Source organism: Trachemys scripta, chromosome 6, assembly GCF_013100865.1.
Source record: "Trachemys scripta elegans isolate TJP31775 chromosome 6, CAS_Tse_1.0, whole genome shotgun sequence".
NCBI lineage: Eukaryota > Metazoa > Chordata > Testudines > Emydidae > Trachemys > Trachemys scripta.
In genome coordinates, this window is record NC_048303.1 from 75,859,400 (window position 1) to 75,880,416 (window position 21,017).

General features: G+C 41.6%; 1 protein-coding gene across 5 annotated transcripts in view; it reads right to left on the minus strand.

Annotated features, from left to right (window-relative positions):
* The window catches only part of MARCHF3 (membrane associated ring-CH-type finger 3), a 144,050-nt gene that overhangs the window by 88,730 nt on the left and 34,303 nt on the right, over positions 1-21,017 (minus strand). The window lies entirely within an intron of this gene.

Here is a 21,017-nt window from a genome sequence, read left to right on the forward strand (position 1 = left end):
AACAAAATTGGAGTAATCAAGATGGGAAATAAAGGACTGAGCAAGCATTTTAACTGTAGGGTTAGAAAGAAAATGGGGAATCTTAGAGATGTTGTGGAGGAAGAACTGGAAAGATTTGGGCACTGCTTGAATGTTTTGGGGAAGGGAGAGGCAGAAGTCAAAGTGAATTCTTAGTTATGGGTCTGTGACAAAGCTGTGAACTGTGAGAAAGAATGGGGATAATGGAGAAGGCTTGGAAGGGAAGATAAGGCGTTTTGGACATGTTATGCTTGAGTTGGCAGAGACATCCATTCTGGTGTGACGCTCTGTACCTCGGGGGGAGGGGGGGACGACGACACCCAGCACCCCATGTTCATCCTTGTAAAATGATTGTATCCAATGCAAAGTTTGTCATGTCAGGTGTCTTTGGAAGGCTCACAATGCACTGAGCATTGTTGTTATAGTGATGTTATAGTAATTGTTGTTACAGGTTATAATTTCATGTATATAGTTATGAGGCTGAAAATGTGTCTTCATGGCTTAAAATGAACCCAGGCAAAAACTCTCCAAGAGCAGAGAGGCAGTTCACACCTCATCAGGGCATGTATGGGGCAAACCCAGCCCAGCCTCACTGGAACAAAGGACACTGGCCTAGGCAAGGACAAAAGGATCTGTTGGACTCTCGAGTGAGTCACCCCCCTTCCTTTGGTCAATTTGGGACTGCGATGAGGTAATGCTCACCTGACTCTGAAGGGGGGGGAGCAAAGCCAAGAGGGAAGAAAGAACATGATAAAAGGGAGACATGTTTGCCATGCACTCTCTCCCCGCCCCCCACCTCCATCTACAGACATCACCACAAAGTGACTGAAGTGCTGATCAAAGGGGAGAGCCTAGCTGAAGGGCAACCAGCCAGCCTGTGGTGAGAAGCATCTAAGTTTGTAAGGGCATTAAAAGTGTTAAGATCAGCTTATTAAAGCAAAACGCATTCTTTCATTTGACCATGTTATGCTTTGACTTATAATCACTTAAAATCTATCTTTTATGGTTAATAAATGTGTTTGTTTATTCTATCTGAAGCAGTGTGTTTAGTTTGAAGTGTGTCACAGACTCCCCTTGGGATAACAAGCCTGCTACATATCAATTTCTTTGTTAAATTGATGAACTCATAAGCTTGCCAGCGTCCAGCAGGCATAATTGGACACTGCAAGACGGAAGTTCCTAGGCTTGTGTCTGGGACTGGAGATATTGGCTAGTGACATTTGGTTACAAGTAGCTGGGAGCGGCTTACGTGCCAGAAGCTGTGCATGAGCAGCCCAGTGGGGGTTCTCACAGCAGAGCAGGGTAAGGCTGGCTCCCAGAGTCCAGGATTGGAGTGACCTAGTAGATCACTGGTCCCGATAACACCAGAGGGGAACGTCACATCCAGACATGTCAGAGAGATGGGCATTCTGTGTAATGCAGTTTGGTGACACTGACTGGAGATGAACTCCAGGGAACATGTAACTAGGACTGGGTGACTGCAATACTAGATAATACTAACTCCATACTCAATTTGGTAGAGACCAGGGAGAGGGCAAGACCTGGAAAGAGGCTCTTCACAAAGGGAGCTGGGAAGGCAGCCCAGGAGGGACTATGGTGAAGAGGCCTAGAGATGGGTGAGAAAAGAAGGAGCCCTGACGAGGGTAAGAGATGGTGAAGAGATAACTGGTGAGCTGTGGAGAAGAGTGAAGATTCTGACATGCAGTAGTAGGGACTGGCCCAGTGAATTATGAAACTAGTCTTGTCTTTAGGACCTACTGTGACCCATGGTTTAGAGTTCCAGCGCTCCTGCCCTGAGTACAGGAAGGGCTGGAGCTCCCTGATGATCCCACCTAGTGGTGGTGACTGGTGAGAAAAACCTCCTGCAGGAAGAGGGAAGGACTGAGGGACTGCTTAGCCTAGGAGGGCAAAATGGCTCTTGTGACAGCACTGTGTCAAGACGGTGAAGACTGTGTTCTGGCAATGGCCAAAGATGTTCTTTTTTGGGGGACTTCTGTTTAACCTGAGAACACATTAACTTTTGCTTTGGCTGGAAGGTCAAAAGCACTGAAACTGCTGGATGTAAAGAGAGAACTGGTGGGTAAACTGAGGCAGTTACACTGGTGAGGTAGGCATCTGCTGCAGGATGCTATGGAGAGGTCAGGGATGGAGGGTGGAAAGAAACAGAGTTGCTAAAAGGACTAGAAAGGGACTGGGAAAGAGGCTGAAGGCATCAAGAGTGGGAGAAAAGAAGTTTCATGTCTCCCATGTATATCTTTGGGGACTAGTTGAGCAGGAATATGTATGTGAAAAGCAGTGTGGTAAAGTGTTGCCCAAAATAAGCTTCTACAAATATGAAAATATGAACAGGGTTTGTGGATGGATTATTGGAATTATTTCCATTCATCTTTGGTGGTGCTGAGGTTGGAAGTCTGGTATTGGGAGATGCCCGACTTCCAAATACTCTGATCTGATTTAGAATCCCTCATCTTAGCACATACCCAAAGCCAGAAGTGCAGAAGTGTTCAAATTTCTAACCCTTGCCTTCCCTGAGGGAGCAGAGCCTTTCCATCATTTTAACAGTTTTTTCTACTTTGTCACCTTCATCCATTGTGGCACAGATTTTTCCAACACTAAATGCCTCCAGCCAACAACAGCAGCTGTCTGTTTTTATGACTGGGGACAATGTCAGAGGCTGTGGGAGGTCAAAAACAACTAATCAGCTATAGAGAAATATTTCCACATCGTAAAAGTTTGAAATGACAGCACTTGTGTCGTTTTAAAAAAAAGTTAGAGCATAAGTTACAGATGGAATTAGTTACTCCTATGTAGCAACTTTTATATCATTTATGCCTGTCATACTCACATTTTTATCAGCCATATTTGTACTATAGTTCATAAAAGAAAACCCCAAAATACAAGTGGATAAAATACTTAAATAACCACAGTTATTTCAAATAGCTGCATTATACGTAGATATTGAATACTAATAGGCACGCTAGGGCAACCATTGACATTATGCATTAGGAAACCCTTATTTACACTATGTAGGCCAGAACATAGTTAACTAATCCATGCAACTAATAGTCACTCATTTATTTCATTCTCACAAAACAAGCAGGTTTTTTAGCTCTGTATTTGTTACGTAACTCTGTTTTTACTTGCTGAAAGTAATAAAGCTCTTTCAAAGGGTGAAATCTTGGCCCCACTCAAGTCAATGAATCTTGCTGCTGATGCCAGTGGAGACAGCATTTCAGGTGTGCTTTTTGTGCTGTTTCACTCCTGAGCGGTTTCATTTTATCATCAGGTTTGAGGGTGGTTCACAATGATTTTTCCTTTCTTCAAATTAAACTACACGTAGCAAAGGATGCTGAAGGGCACAGAAACTGACATCCTCCCACAAGACCAATCACGTTACCCCCCATAATGTGCTTATTCTCCAATTCTCTTGCATAGCGTCAGAGAGAATGTGGCAAGGCAGCATACAAACTCAGGGCAGCAGAGAGGCATAGTACAATAATAGCATACAAATGAAAGCTTCTTGGGCAGAGCAGTGCCAGCCCCACCCTTCCTATTTTCCTGCAAAAAATCTTGTGTGCTAAGAAGTCTTCAAGGCAAATGAGAAGTAAAACATCACTGCCCCTCTGTGATCTATACTAGAGTCTAATGCCATGCTGGTTTCTGTGAGAATTCAGCCCACTTTCTTTTTTTTAATTCAACCATAAAAAAAGGATCGGGGCTAAATTGGGGGTTGGGGTGAGGAAATCTGGTCATGTGTTTAATCTTGACTAAGATTATGGATTTGAAAGTTAACTACGAGGTCACTTGCCCCAGGAAGCTTCCCTACTAGTAAAATGTCCTCTAAAAGCTTCTTTAAAAAGGATATAAGAGAATAAAGCATTTAATCCATATAACTACCTCTGAAAATGGGAGCCTAGAAATTTCTGTAAGTTACTGCAACAGCTACCAAACCATCTGTGCAGAGTACCCTACATTTATGAGCTTAGGTTATTTCTGTTCAGGACTTTGTTTAGTGAGTGAATGAATACTTGCTCTCATAACAGATTCAAATTCAATCATCGCTGCATGCCTCCATCTACTCATCCAAATAACCCCAGGCTTTTTGGGCATGTATTCAACTGCTTCATCTAGCACAAGGAGATGGTTTCTATTGGTATCCAAAGTAAGTCTCAGTCTGGCACCAGCAAATGTGGTATTAGAAGCAGATCAGATTCAGAAAAGCTGTTTTGCTCCAGCATATTGCTTAGCAGTTACAAGATTCATGTTTATTTTGGTTTTTCTTAATAACAAGTCTTTCAAGATGCACATTTCTGGGTTTCTTTTCAGCATTCCTGTAAAAACTTGGAGATATACACTTCCACAGAACTGTATATGCTTTTTCCTTTCTCTCTGACACACAGGCCAATTTACAATCCATGATAAGTGAAATTTTAAACACCATTTTTAGCACATTTTATTTCCAAGGGTCACACATCTTAAAAAGAGAGAGAGAGAGAGAGAGAGAAATCTGATAAATAGTCAGGGGGAAACAATCATTAAAACAGTGACAAGGAACTGTTTATATTCAAAACATTGGAATTCATTATTACACTTGGGCTGCACATTCAGGAGGGAACAGGAAACATTGTTTTATTGCAATGTGTCAGTAAGGGCTTGTCTATACTTACCGCGCTGGTTCGGCGGCAGGCAATCGAACTTCTGGGTTCGATTTATCGCGTCTAGTCTGGACGCGATAAATCGAACTCAGAAGTGCTCCCCGTCGACTCCGGTAATCCTGCTCGCCGCGAGGAGTACGCGGAGTCGACGGGGGAGCCTGCCTGCCGGGTCTGGACGGGGGTAAGTTCGAACTAAGGTATGTCGACTTCAGCTACGTTATTCACGTAGCTGAAGTTGCGTACCTTAGTTCGATTTGGGGGTTTAGTGTAGACCAAGCCTAAGATACAAAAACCAATATGCTGGGCCATCTGAGTCAATATGGTCAGTAAATGTAGCTAAGTTGGAAAATATTTATCTTGTTTCATGCAAATAAGTGTTTTTCCATCAACAGTAACATAAAGCCACTGATTCTGTAGGGTATGGGTTAAGTAGGAATTACATTTCTAAAGGGTGTAGCAATGATTTCAGATGATAATACTGTGCACTTATACAGTGCCTTTCATCTCCTAAGTACTTCACAGCACTTACTAATACATCCTGACAGTATTCTGAGGTAGCTCAGTTTTATTGTCCCAATTTTACAGATAGGTAAACAGAGGCAGAGAGATGAAGTGACTTACCCAAAGCCACAAGGAGAGCTGCTGTCAGAGCTGATCACAGAACCTTGGATTCTCTAACTTTTCTGCTCATAGCACTAGCCCATCCTTCTCCTTCATCTTATATAATATCTGTAAGTAATTTTTGTACAGGCAATTGTTCCTGAACAACACAATGAAAATATTGCTGTCTAACTAGGATTTTAAGACATCGGCAGTGAACAAGCCAGGATGACTTACGTTTTCTGATTGAGGAATTGAGTTGTCTAGACACAACTGGGGATGATGGACTTGAAAGGGTGTTCTTGCTAACACTGTGAGACTGAGAGAAACTCAGTTAGTCCATGGAGTCTTTCAGTTACTCACAATAGACAACAGAGTAGAGGGTGGAAAGATGTATCAGTTTGGCTTCTAATCTTAACTGTGACATTTCCTGTCTTGTGTTACACCATTAAGAGTGACCTCCTTGTTCAAGTCTAACATGGGATTTTTCAAAGCTCAAATCTGAAATTTGAAAACTGCATTTCATATTAGATTACTCTTTGCCAGAAAACTGTTCTGACAAATGTTAGCCAACTCTGAATTCAAGATACAGGAGCCTTTATGAAGGAAGTGTTTGGCTTTTGCATTACTGAAACTTTATATATTATTGAGAATCATTTATATGGTTATAAATGATTCTCAATAATCACACACCCTCTCTCTCTCTCATCATCCCCCCTCTTTTTTGTTTACATTTACTAATACATTATCTCTCCCTTATGGAAAATCCTATAAAATATAATAGAGAACCATAACTCTTTGATACAATTCTGTCTGGTTTAAAACAAAAAGCCAACCAAAAACAAACAAACAAAACCCATTGTAGAAAGGAAGATCTCCTTGTCTCTTTTCCAGTACTTTAGAACCCTATTAGTTTCATTCCCATTAAATTCTATAAGATTTTTCTATAAGGAATGTTATCCCAAAGCTGAAAACCAAGTGGACACTCTGAGAAGATCATATCTCTACTATTTATTTTCACTTAAATAGTGGGTTTAAAATGACATGTGATGGATACAGTACATTACAAGCACAGTGTACAGGTATAGATTAGCTATTGTGCAGTCATTGCAAGCTTCCTGATTTGACTGACTACCAGAGGAATAGGTAGCAAAAACGTTATACCAAGGGACAAAAATGTAAAAACAAAAACAAAAAAAAACCCTGAAACATTTAGCAGTTATTGAAAATTGAAATGAAGACTCTAAAAAATCTACTTTTTTTTTTTTTTAACTTAATCACTGGAATGAAAAGACTTTGTATTGTGTGCTAACATCTGAAATGTTACTATTGGAGATACTTAAGAACTCTAGCTTAGGAATCTTCTTCAACATTTTTAATGCAAAGTTGAGCATGAGCTACCTTTCTGAAGGCTTTACAAAATTTATATTGATTGCCCAACTAAAGCCAACTCACATTTTGAGTAGACTTTAGTAGGTATTCTTGCTAGCTTTGATCCACAGTCCTTAAATGAGTCGAGAAAGGACTACTTCACTCTGAATGAACAACAACATTGTGTCACTTGTCACTGCCACTGGTGAACAAGTAAATTCCCCAATACTCAACTCTCCCAAATCTTCAAAACAGATGGGAGCAGCCTGCGATATACCTATTAAATGAATTGCAAAAACTCTACAGCCACTCCAGCTCTAACGCAGCTGCTTTTGTGAATCATAAAGGAGCTTTCAAAGCACAGTATTCACACACAGAAAAGCACATGCCCAGCTCCGGCTGTACCAGAAGAGCCTCACTCATATTACTTGAGAAGTATTCCAGCTATGCATGTGTAACTATTATGGATTCTTTCTAATTGCAACTGCTTCTGCTATACATTTTCTATACACTCATGTTGTTTACCATCCACACAGCCTTGGGAGAATTTTTCTCTTTTGAACCATATGGGGCCCTCTTACTGCATTCACCTATATATATATATATATATATATATATATATATAAAAAATCACACATACACACACAACGTGCAAACTGAAGCCATCTTTAGCAAAAACAAATTGTTTGTAACCAGTGCTCTGATGTCTATATGTCTTTTCCAATGTCATTTAACAGGAATATAGGAAACTATATTTTAAATCTGTGTATGTTACAATTATTAATGATAGTGAACTCTCCCCAGGAAATGTATACAAAGAAAACTGTGTTCTAATAGCCTTTTATTGAACTGCCTCTAATATGACATGAATATACAATAAAATATTTAAAGTATTTTGAAATAAAATAAAATAACATGACGTCGCTTATTATATAAACTAACTATGGGCATTTGAACACTGCATCTTTCAGAAGTTAAAGGCCTTATCCCATTTCTATTGAGGTCACTGAGAGGTCTGCTCTTAATGAAGAAGAGGGTGTTTCACTAAGCACTTCCATCGGGGGTGCCCTGACTGATATGGGTAAGACACTGCCAGTAGTTTGTACAGCCCTTTTTGGCAACACACCCCGGAGGGTGAGTGGGAACAAGAAGGCTCAATTTCTGTCAGGGTTTGGAAAAACATATTTGCTCTTGTCCATTATTAAAACTGATTTTAAGCTCCTAGTTTTTGTAGAATAATTAAGTAAGAAATCAGCTTATACTTCTAAGAAAAAAAGATATTTCCAGAAGACTAACTTGTGAGGAATATGACCTCTATGCTCAGAAAATAATTTTAGCTTCTTACCCTCAATTTATAGAAGAGCTCTTTTAGCATTACTGCTAGATTCAACTGTTCAGCCCTAATTAAGATATTAGAAAAATAGAACATTACAAATGAGCAATAAGTTTAACATTATTGGTATTTATTCATGTAGCCAAATGACAGTGTGATGAATTGAGGCTATCAGTACTACTTTTTAATTCTGACTGATATTGCAAAACTGTATTTTGAAAAACTGCTTTATCATCTGTGTCTATATGTATATGTCTGGCCTTACAGCAGATACACCAGACAGGGACAACAGGAAATATTAACAGTTAACAACTGTACTTAGACTTTACAAAGGTTATGCTAAAAAAGTTGGTTCCTCTGGAGGGAGAGGGGAAGTTATGAGCAGTGGAAACTTATCAGGGAACAAGAGAGACCAGGTAGGGTTGCAATAAAGAAACAGAGGAATGGGGGAACCAGCCAGGAAAAGAAGTGTAGGGCAAAAGAGAGAGCAAGGTCACAGAAGCTGGCTGAGGGACTCAAGCAGGGAGAGGTCACCCTGCATGCAGTAGCTTCATAGGCCAGGGCAGCCCTGACCACTTTCCTGAGCTCAGATGGCCCCAATACTCGGGATTACCCCAGGGACTCAGATCCCAGCCCCAAGAGTGCCCTGGATTGGTGAGGAAACTGAGGCAGGGACATGCATTTTGTGTTTGTTGCTTTGTATGATCTGAACTCCTCTGTGCTTGACATGATTAAGTATAAAAAAGATTAAAGAAATTAGACAGAGCAGAGTGGGTGTATGTTCACTGCTTCATAACTGCTGCGTGCCCCTGAGAGAGTTATTCTGCAACCAGAAGCTTTGGGGTGGAGTTGTGGGAAAGAGGTGTATTTAAGTAACTGGGATATCTTGGGTATCAGTGATGGGGTTTGGAGGCTAAGGAGCCCCATTTCTATGATGGGGTAACAGACTGAGTGTGAGTGCCTAGGAAATGTGCCAGAAAGGCCAACGAAGGAACCAGTGTGGCAACCTGCTGAGGCTTTAGAAGCTTAACACACCCCAAGGGATCCACAGCACAGAGGCTTGTATCCCTCCCCACCCCTTCCCCAGCAGTCCTAGAGGGTGCTCAGGAGTGGATGCTCACTAGGATCCGTGACAGGCATTAATCAAGAGATTTTCTTGTAAACTTTGCATTTATGGAAACAAAGAAGGCAAGGATCAGAAAACTTAAGATGCTTTAGCTCAGGGGTGGGCAAACTTTTTGGCCTGAGGGCCACATTTGGGTATGGAAATTGTATGGCGGGACATGAATGCTCACGAAATTGGAGGTTGGGGTGCGGGAGGGGGTAAGAGCTCCGGCTGGCGGTGCGAGTTCTGGGGTGAGGCCAGAAATGAGGAGTTCAGGGTGCGGGAGGGGGCTCCAGGCTGGGATAGAGGGGTTACGATATGGGAGGAGATGAGGGTTCTGGCTGGAGGTGTGGGCTCTGGGGTGGGACCAGGGATGAGAGGTTTGGGGTGCAAGAGGGGGCTGGGGCAGGAGCAGAGGGGTTTGGAGTATGGGAGGGGGCTCTGGGTTGAGCCAGGGGGTTGGCATGTGGGAGGGGGTATGGGCTCTGGGCTGGGGGTGCGGGTTCCATGGTGGGACCAGAAAGGAGAGGTTCAGGGTGCGGGAGGGGCTCCGGACTGGGGCAGGGGATTGGGGTGTGGGGGAGGAGGCTCCAGTTGGGGCTGAGGCGTTCAGAGTGCAGGAGGGGGCTCCAGGTTGGGGCAGCAGATGAGGGGTCTGGCTGGGGGTGCGGGCTCTGGGGTGGGGCTAGAGATGAGGGGTTTACAGTGCAACGCCAGCCAGGCAGCTCTGTGCGCTGCCCCGTCTGCAGGTGTCGCCCCTGTAGCTCCCATTGGCCGCAGTTCCCGGACAATGGGAGCTGCAGAGCCAGCACTAGGGCAGGGGCAACATGTGGAGCCCCCTGGCTGCCCTTACGTGCCGGAGGGGGGACATGACGCTGCTTCCAGGAGCCACGTGGCGCCACAGCATGCGCGGAGCAGGGCGAGTCCCCAACCCCGCTCCCTGGCTGGAGCTTGAGGGCCAGATTAAAAGGTATGATGGGCCGGACACGGCCCACATGCCATAGTTTGCCCACCCCTGCTTTAGCTCCTTAATACATACATTACCGTAGCCTCTTTTGCCTATGCTTGTTCTCTTTCCCATTCAGTGCTGATCATCAAAATATTTGGATGTAATTAGGAATATATTTGATGACTTGTGCACTCCTCCTGTCTGCTTTCTTTGCAGATGCTAGAATTCAGTGTCAGGCATTATATTTCACAGCTGGGCAAGAGAGTGTGATGATGATAATGCTAGCTTGTGACGTAAGTGAAATCAAACTGACTGACTACAAGAGGAGAAAGCTGAGATTTGGGAGAGACATATGTTGGTAATCAGCAATTACAAGAAAGGAAATACATCCAGTGCCCAGCTAAATAGGAGTTTGCAACAACATATGTATTTATTAACATTTATGTAACTGTGGTCTGTATTTAAAAGTTCAGAAATGGTTTATAATAAATTGCCTGGCAGCAGCAAAGCTACAGTACCACAGCAAAGTAAAACAAACAAAACTTATTGGCATTGGTGTAGGGCCTGGAACAGTGCTCTAAGTACTAAGTTATTTGCCATTGATGTGGGAACTTTCTTTATGCTACTCCCATGCTGTCAAGTCTACTCTCAAATCCTGCAAACAGAATGCCAATCCTCACTCTACTTTTTCTATATGCTTAGAGGCAATGATAGCAATAGCTGTGGACAGAAAATCATACTGTTCTACCAACCCCTTGAGAGAGTTAATTACTTGCTGTATAACACTGTGCCTTTAAGAAATATGAAAGCCTACCGTGCTCATCTGTCTTCATGAGTGGAGCAATGAAAAACGTAAGATCACAAACATGTGAGCAAAAGATGGCCCTGGCTACAAATTGGAAGAGTGGAAGTTCTGACCATGACAGCATGCTCTCCCGTGGGCTGAAGTATGTGAGTGTTTCATGTTGTCATGGCAGCCGTAAGATTCTGTGGAGAGCCATCACCCACATGGACTTGGAAGTCATTGAAATATAAGTCTGTGCACCATAATTATTCCCAAATTAACACCATTCCAGGACTCAAACTAGTTGGACACAATCAAATATATTTATTTTTAGAGTCAGATAACTCCTATAGCTGGGCTATTGGTAACACAACCTAACCACTCCCTCTCAGTGCATGTTGCACCTAACTGAAAAGACCTGGGTCAAGAGAGGCTCATTTAGCTTATCCAGCCAGGTTTCAGTTGTACAAGAAATGCTGGTTGCCTCATCAATGACTAAACTGTGGATGGTTGTGACTTTATTAGCTGTTGCCTTTACACTGGACAGAGTGAACCTAAGAGTAGGCTTTCTGTCTGTCAGTGTGCCCCTAAGAGTTTTAGACAAGATCACATCATAGATATGAGGAGATATAAGGAGAAGAAGAATTCTCTAGTGGTTAAGGCTCTAGACTGGGACTTGGGACACATGTTCAATTCCTTATTCTGCCACAGCTTCCTCTGGGACTTTGGATGAGACACAGTCTCCCTTTGTCTCAGTTTGTGGGGTAACAGTGTTTAGTGCTTCCCGGTCTCACAGAGATGTTGTGAGGATAAATACATTAAAGATTGTGAGTGCTCACATACTAGACTAATGGAGGGGGAGAAATTATACCTTTTATTTGCAGAACAGGTAGTCTACATGTTTAAATTTTTTTTTGTGGGGGTTTTGTGATTGTTTTCTTTTTTAAGCATCCTTCTCTCTCCATATTCATCACCGCAAGAAACTCAAAACCCAGGCGCTCAAACAACAAGGTCAAGGTTGTGTTGATCAATTGTCTTTGTCACCAGAGTGGATTCTTACGGTGTATAGCCTGGGAGCAGAGTTGAATGTTTTTTGCGCTGAGATATGTTTGTTTCATGGCTAAGAGCAATTAGATTCAGACTGGTTTCAGAGTAGCAGCCGTGTTAGTCTGTGTCCCCAAAAAGAAGAACAGGAGTACTTGTGGCACCTTAGAGACTAACAAATTTATTAGAGCATAAGCTTTCGTGGACTACAGCCCACTTCTTCGGATGCATAAGAAGTGGGCTGTAGTCCACAAAAGCTTATGCTCTAATAAATTTGTTAGTCTCTAAGGTGCCACAAGTACTCCTGTTCTTCTAGATTCAGACTGGATGTCCAACTACGAGTGGGACTGATCCAACTTAAGAGTGGACAAATGAATGTCTCTTTGACTTAATCCAGTTTCACTCATTCTGGCTCTAAATGTGCTGGAGAAGACTAGATTGTAATATATGAGATGAACATGGGAGAAAATTTCCAGCTCATTCAATAATAGGTAAGCTTGCCTCTAAGTGACACAGCATAATATGGACACATCACCTAGTGCTCTAAACACTATGTGAGTTGCTCATTGAATACTGGAGTCTCTTAAATCTGGAAGCTGTCTTGGAAACAGTTAGTTAGAGACTTGTTTGAATACTTGGCTAGACTAGGTTGCGGGGGAGGAAGACATTCATTCTAGAATACTAGTGTTAGAGTTCCTAGAGGGTGATGTTGGCTAACTGCTCACTTGCCTCAAGGATATGAGAGGGAAGCTCAGAGAGAATGCAACTGAGATTGACAGACGACAGTGGGATTAGGAAATCAAATTACCATAAAACAGCAAATTGGCTCCATCCCTGCAAAAAAAGCTAGCAGGAGAAGAGACCAAAGGAGGACCCGAGTCTGCTGTTGTCAATAGTACAGTAGAACCTCAGAGTTATGAACAGCCTCCATTCCCATTTAACACAGTGTACATGTATTTGCCTTTAAATATATATATCTCTGTTGCTGCCTGATTGCATACAGTGCTTCTGGTTCCAAAAGAGGTGTGTGGTTGACCACTCAGTTCGTAACTGTGATGTTCCTAACTCTGAGGTTCTACTGTATCCCCTACTACACCAGTTTCATCGGCCCACGTCAATTTCTCACAAAGGTATTTCTGACTTTTTCCATGCTGTCTGTTACATATGAGATGTCCCCCGCCCCGTAAAGCCATTACCCCTCTCCAAGTGCCATCTTTACCCATGACACCTAGAAAAAAAAAATAATCAGCAAATGTAAGGTGGACAGGTTAATGGGAAGATGGAAATGGTTGGCATCTTATCTATAACTTTTTTGCAATTATATAATCATAATGACTGTGTGGTGTCTTTCTCCTCTCCATGTGACACTTATCTTTTTCAATTGGAAACTCTGGGGAGGCATGGACTGCCTCCTCGGATGATTTCACAGTATCTAGCACAACAGTGCTTGCTCCTACTGGGCCTCTGTATGCTATTGTTTATATATAATAAAGACTTACAAAGTATCACACTGCTGAATGGAGAAAATGATTAAAAAAAGACAGCTGTGGAAAAATAAAGTGGGACAGGGGATGTAAGAGAAACAAGGTTTGCACAAAAATTCTATTCACATCAGTGGGGGTTATATTGTGGGTAAAGAGAGATGGCCTGAACTCTGTAGCCCAGCTCATAGACTAACTAAGAGAATTAATTTGTCCCTTTCTCTGGCACTGATGCGGTTTTCCCTAGACCAGGGGTTCTCAAACTGGGGGTCAGGACTCCCAGGGGGTTATTACTGGGGGGTCGCGAGCTGTCAGCCTCCACCCCAAATCCCGCTTTGCCTCCAGCATTTATAATGGTGTTAAATATATAAAAAAGTGTTCTTAATTTATTGGGGGGGTTGCACTCAGAGGCTTGCTATGTGAAAGGGGTCACCAGTACAAAAGTTTGAGAGCCACTGTCCTACATGATCCTAGAGGGATTTTGGATCCCAGCTACTCCTGTTTTCCCAGGAGGTGGCCAAGAGTGCCTCACTTCATCTAGGTCTAGTAAGGAGCTTGCAACTACTTTTCTCTGATGTGGACCTAGCTATAGCAATTTAACATTCTGTAACCTCCAGATTGGGCTGCTGCAGTACACCCTACATGGAACTACCTTTATAGACTCTTTTGATGCAGCAGAATACAGCTTGGTAGTGGTGGCCATAGGAAGCGTATTACAATACTTCTCCAAAAATTGTACTGACTTCTTATTTGCATTCATGACTTGTTTCCAAGTGCAATCAAAGGAGCTGACAGTGATCTATAAAGTCCTAAATGGTTTGGGTCAAGGCTACCTGAGGGGCCCCCACTTCCCTTTTCCCTATGTGCCACCGTAAACCAGGATCAGGAGACCAGGCATTTTCAATAGTAGGTCCTTGGCTCTAAAATTCACTTCCCTCTCACGGCTTAGACAAGTCCTGGGTGCTTACCTTCAGGTCTCCGTTCAAGGCCAATCCCTTTGCCTGAGGTGGGGGTGATTGCAGAGTAGGAGAGATATAGTCTATGTTGTGGGGCTGGAGTCTTTTTCTTTATTAACACTGACAGTTCTTTATTAGCTTTAAATATTTCATATGCAGCTAGAGACCAAGTTTAACTATGCATTGGAGGTAATTTAGCAAAGGGCTTTGGTAGAGTCACGAGGGTCCTGCTAGTAAGTGCTGCAGGACTACCCATGTGAACACACCAGATGGCATGGAAACAGCAAAAAAGAGCAATTACACCACGGGACTGGGAAGTGATGAAGGCAGCAAGAAGAGTGAAGGGGGAACTCGGAAGAAAGGGCAAAGAGTGATGGGAGAGAGAGATGTAAAACCTAACAGAGAGGGCTAGAATGATGAGAAAACTGATTTAAGACCAATGAGAGTTGCAGAAAACTAGAGGGAACAGAGTAAGGAAAAAAGGAAAAGGGAAAGCAAGGGGGAGAGTGGGTAAAAGAGGGAATGAGAAGAGAATGATAGCCATGCAGAAAAAGGAACAAGGGAGGAGCAGGAAGAAAGTGAAAAAGGGACCATGGGGTCAAGGGAATGGAGGGCAAACAAAGATGAGCAAGGTAAAGAGAAGAAAATCCATCCTCCCAGAACCTCCCACCTCATCACTCTAACCCAGAATCTATTAATGGGTCAGGAAATAAAAAAGAGGTTCAAATAGCATGCAACTACCTCGATTCACATTTACATTTAATAAAGTGGTCTACAAAACTTTCACTTTGAAAACTGACCTCACCACATTGCTTATTTCATTCTTACCTCTCACTGAATATTGTGTTTTTTCCGTTGGAAACTGAACACTATTAAAAAAATCTGGATACTTCATGTAGGTACATAAATGGGAGCAGAGCTCTTTTGAAAATGTGTTGTTGTTTTTTTGTTTGTTTGTTTTTTGCAGGGGGAGGAAAGGCTGAATATTTTGGAAAAATCTGGCATTTTGCTATTAAAAAGTGGGGGTATGAAGACCAATATGAAGTCTACTCTCTTTCCTTCAATACACTTTGGAATCCAGGTTTGGAATTCATATAAATTATTACTTTTCCCTCTCCTGCAGCAGATATAATCAAACTCTTTCTAAGATATACATTTCATCTTTAGAAAGTACATATATATTTAAAAATATGGTTGCTTGTGTGCAAAGATTAGATACAATATAACTAGTTTCCCCTAGCCCTTTTGATGCAAACATTTAGAACCTTACTCTATTTCTTGCCAATATCTGAATATCAAGTAATAGGTACATCATTAGATCAATGGCAGTCTGATGACGTATTACTCTAAAGATGGCTCCAGCCAAGAAGAGTAAGCCCAGGAGACTCATTGTGGGAAACTTCATAAACATATGTATTTTAAAAATAGATACAAAAATTAGGAGGCAGGAAAAAGAATGTGAGTACAGCAGAGGAACATCAATCCAGATTGCTACCATTGAGAGTTTTGCCTTAATTCTAAAAGTTGGCAGGATGTAGTTCTGTTGCTGCTTCTTAGACATTGTTCAGCTAGTTAGCCCCAGAACACAGAAGAAAAATAAATATATGTAGATATAATATGAAGTAGAACACATCCCAGTGAATTACAGCCTAGCACACACCCACATGCATCTTGTTACTTCAGCTGACATTTTATTAGTTATTTCTCACCTTCTTTGTATTAAATTTTCCATCTGCTGTACTTTTCCTGCAGACTAGCACTCACAATCCTTCTTCACTTTTCTTACTGAACTTAAATGCATGTAAGTATAAAGTAACAGGTGACAGAAAAAGGGCTAGTGACTCTCACATCACTATTCGTTAAGCTACATACATGGCACTCTTAGTTAACCATAGTTAATTATCAGTTATAATTATATAATGTCATCTATTTATTGACTTCAAAACACTGATTTTTTTTTCAGTTCCAGAACTGGGCCAATCCAATCTCCCTTTCTACTGCAACATCAAAGATTAAGGCCTCAAACCAGCACAGCACTTAAGCACATGCTTAGCTTTAAGTATTTCTGTAGTCCCATTGAATTCATCAGAACAAATGAGTGCAATAGAGCAGGCATTTAGCATAAAAATATATTGGCTTGCTTGGTGGCAGTCTAACTATTTTTAAAAATATCCTGTTTCTTGCACAAGACTTGAGAATTTCTTTTCCCCAGCTCTGAGAGGTTAATTCTAGAGAGAATCAAAACCTGAAATTTCCATTTCATAGGGCATTCCAATATTTTGACATCTGTTTTCTTGATATTGAAATTTTGGATGGAATGAAAAGTTAAAAAAAATTCAACTAGGAAATGTCAAAACAGTTTTCACTGCAACTAAATGTTTTGACAGTCCCAAATTGAAACATTTCAGTTGTTTGTTGACCTGGAACAAAACCTTTAGTTTCAGATCAACTTTAATTGTTGTGTCTGTCTGAGTCTTGCAGTGCGTCATGAGATTTGTAGTTTCAAGTTCCCCATGTCTTCATTCTCCCCATGGGCAGGACTACATCTCAGGATGGCGCAGCAAACTGAGGCCTTGGCTACATTTGGGAATTCACAGCGCTGCCGCGGCAGCGCTGTGAAGCGCGAGTGTAGTTGCGCCGCCAGTGCTGCGAGAGCTCTCTCGCAGCGCTGTAAGTACTCCACCTCTCCGAGGGGAATAGCTTGCAGCGCTGCGAGCGAGCGTGCAATGCTGCAGGCACTGAATACACTGGTGCTTTACAGCGCTGCACTCGCTGCGCTCGGGGGGGGGAGGCGTTTTCACACCCCTGAGCGCAGCAAGTTGCAGCGCTGTACAGCGCCAATGTAGCCAAGGCCTGAAACACCATGAGCCTAATTTTCAAAGGTGTTGAGCATTCACACCACTGACTTTAACTGGAGTCTGGGGTTGGGCACCCAGAAGCAGACACCACTATAGAAAATGTTTGCCTTGAGATACAATTGTATAGTCAATTTTATTTTACAGCCCCAGCTTTCTTTTCCCAGTTGATGGCTGGGGAGGCTGTGACAATATCTGTGGCAGAACCCATGAAATACAAGGATCCTGACTCTCCTCTCTCCTGAAGTAAATCAGGAGTAACTCCATAGACTTTTACACATATGTGAGATCACAATCAGGCCCAAGGTGTTTTCCCCTCCTACTACCAAAAGTACCAGCCATGGGAAGTCAGAAAGACCCCCAGAATCTTACTGCTACTCAGTGATGGGCAGAATCCAACAAGAGTGGAAGGAGTGGCATGAAAACCGAAGGCAGGCAGCTAGGTGCCATTTTAGAATTGTGGATTGGGACAGTGCTCTAAGAGCGGAGTCCTCCTATCCCACTTCCAAGAGTCACTTCTTTCCCTTAATGACAGGTTTCAGAGTAGCAGCCGTGTTAGTCTGTATCCACAAAAAGAACAGGAGTACTTGTGGCACCTTAGATATGCATCTGAAGAAGTGGGCTGTAGTCCACGAAAGCTTATGCTCTAATAAATTTGTTAGTCTCTAAGGTGCCACAAGTACTCCTGTTCTTTCTCTTACTGGCAGTCCCAGGCTTCAGTCCTCATTCCTGAGGTGGAAGCAGGAGGCTCTCACCAGGGTACATCCCACAAGAAGTGTGACTGTGTTCATACACTTTAATGGGAGTTATATGCACAATTATGATATGCCAGAACAGTTCTGATTTAATGACAGATCTGTGAAAAAGTGGATTTTTAATACTCATTTAGTGCTCGAACCTGCAAAAGAGTAGTGTGATTCTGAGCACCCTTTAATTCCCACTGACATGAGAGGCAAGTGAGGGCACTCCTTAAACAGAAGTTATGAGCCTAATGCAGAAATTACTGGGTAAAACTCTATGGCCTCAGTTATGCAGGAGGTCAGACTAGATGATAACAATGGTCCCTTCTGGCCTTAAAGTCGATGAATTTTTGAATCCACATCTTGCAGAACAGGGCCCTAATGGAGTTAAAGTGGGTATTGCCTAAATTAACTCCAAACTACTCCATTCAGGTCAGTGAAGTCCATCACTTGGAAGTTTAAAGACTTATCATCCATCAATATTATTTTGATTTTTGCTAAAATAACCACTTACATGAAAAGTGTAGTTACAAGTGGATTGCTTGATCTATGTGACAGACTGTAACGGACAACTTTCTGAACACCAAGCCACTACAAGTTGTATAATGGCTAATACTATTTACAGTGTCCAATTGAGATGTAATGGCATCTCAAAAACTAGTCCTGTTTATCGCGCAAGTACATATAGATTATGCAGACCCTGATCCTGCAACAAGCTCAGTGCAGTCAGACCCCTTGCATCAACACGATGCCCCAATGAAATCAATGAGGATCAGCAGAGGTGCAGGAATTTGTCCATGTCGGTCTCTTCACAGGATTAGCACGAGGTGGGTTCCGGTATTGTAAGTGTATCAACAGCCTGATCCAAAGCCCACTGATGTGAGTGGGTGTCTTTCCACTTACTTCCATGGGCATTGGCTAGGCCTTAAATATCCTCATGAAAAAGTTACAACTCTGCTTCTCGTAAGGCTATGCCTACACTGCGCATCTAAGAGCAGCACAGCAGGGCCGCTACAGCAGTGCCAAGGTAAGGTACACAGTGTAGCCACTCTTTGTCAGCAGGAGAGCGCTCTCCCACAGACAAAATAAACCACCCCCAACGAGGAGTGGTAGCTTTGTCAGTAGGTGTGCTGGCCACACTGGTGCTTTTTGTGGGTAAAACTTTTGTCAATTAGAGGTGTGGTTTTTTTCACACTCCTGACTGACAAAAGTTTTACCAACAAAAGTGCAGTGTACACATAGCCTTAGATAGCGCTTACTTTACACAGCTCAGTGATTCTTGAAGTGGTTAGATTTCCCCATGTACTGTAGTTACTGTTTGCCAAATTATTTTCCCTTAACTTTTTTTTAAATTTCAAACCATTTTTAAAGGTGAGTGCAAGAGAGTGTTAAACTGGTACATTTAAAACTTGTTGAAATTTAAATCAAACTGTTTTTTAAAATGTCATAGACAGCAATATTTAACACGTACATAGCTCTTTACATCTTCAAGCCACTGTATAAAGATTAAGTCACAAAAAAGGATACAGTGTTCCTACACTGAGACTCAGGATGTGTGGGGTATTTTTAAGAGTGTGAAGAAATGGTTTTGCAATGGAATTGCTGAAGAAACAGCCTTAACTGTAGTTGCTGGAACAGTCACTTTAATAAACCCTTGTTTATTTCTGTCGCAATTTTTTCTGGTAATAAAATTAAAATTACATATCAGTATATTATGAAAAACAGAAGTAGAAATCCATCCTGATATAGATACAGCATTCTTATCCAAGTAGAAATTAAGTTGTGTATATGTCAAATTATATTTCATTTATGTGGACTCTCAATTCTCTGCCCAAATAAACCCCCAATAGACCAGTCACTAATCCAAACCTCTAATAAAATGCAATTTGGCTTATACTCAAAGACTTCATTTTCCATTATGGTACATCAAGGCAGAAGTTAATACACATGCCTGTGTTAAGATAACACATTATTTCTTATTGTTATTTTGTTGCTTTTCCAAGTGCTTTGACTGGAATGTACATGTTACATTTTAACAGGTGGGTTGGCTGGCTGGCTGCTTGGCTGTAAACCAGCAACTGGAATCTGCACTGAATGGTATTGAACTGAATGCTTGTAAAGTTCATGGACACAGAGTGACTCAGACAGACTCAGATGCAATCACACACACAGAGAAGAACACACACATAATAACACGCTAGCCTGCCTCTCCTTTCCCCTCTGTCCAGGGGTAGTTCAGGACTGAGTTTTCTATCACAATTTCATGCCCACACAACCAAAAACCACATTCATATTATATAATGCTCCTGAGAAGTTAATGTGATATGTACACACAACGAATTTTCATGCACAGAGACATATATACAGATAATGATCTCTATATTTAAAAAGAACAGTGAAACTTGCGGTCAACAAGAAACTATACAGGAATTCTAAAACTGAACCACTATGAATATGTATAATATCACATATGAACATAGAAATACTGTAGACCCACACAAAATCATAAATGGAAGACAAAGGTATGAATATTGTAGCCATATTTTTCCATAAAAAAAATGTATTCATAGCTCTCCCTATCCTAGAGGGAGAAAAATACACAAGTATGAGTTAGGGACGCAGTATGAGACTAAACCTTGAGTGCTGTAGCTCTTATTTTGTGTTGCAACTTCAAATGTTGCTATATTATGAGTTTTATTTGTACACTTCAATGACTTAGATATATAAATTGTGTTTGTAGCATATGGTTGTATGTACATGTTTTGTGTGGGTACATATGTATATGTAGTATGTGGCTATAATATATATTTGTTTGTTTCACAGTTGTGTGTTTAAATAGTTTCCTTGATTGTTGTTGCTTTTTTAAATTGTAAGTTACAAAAGGCAAACTGTAATAATTCCCTAGGAGACTAGAATACATTACAGAATCCTACCTGGTCTAACGTATTTGTATGTGTCCCTACTATATATAACTGTCTGCTAAAAATCCTCATTAAACATGATTATCTGTACAGAAGTTATTAGCTTCAGTTCATTTTCATGCTGTGACTTTATTTACATTTTTATTATTTATCAAAATCCAATGTATTCCATATTGTCATTGCTTGTGGCTTGAAATATGAACTA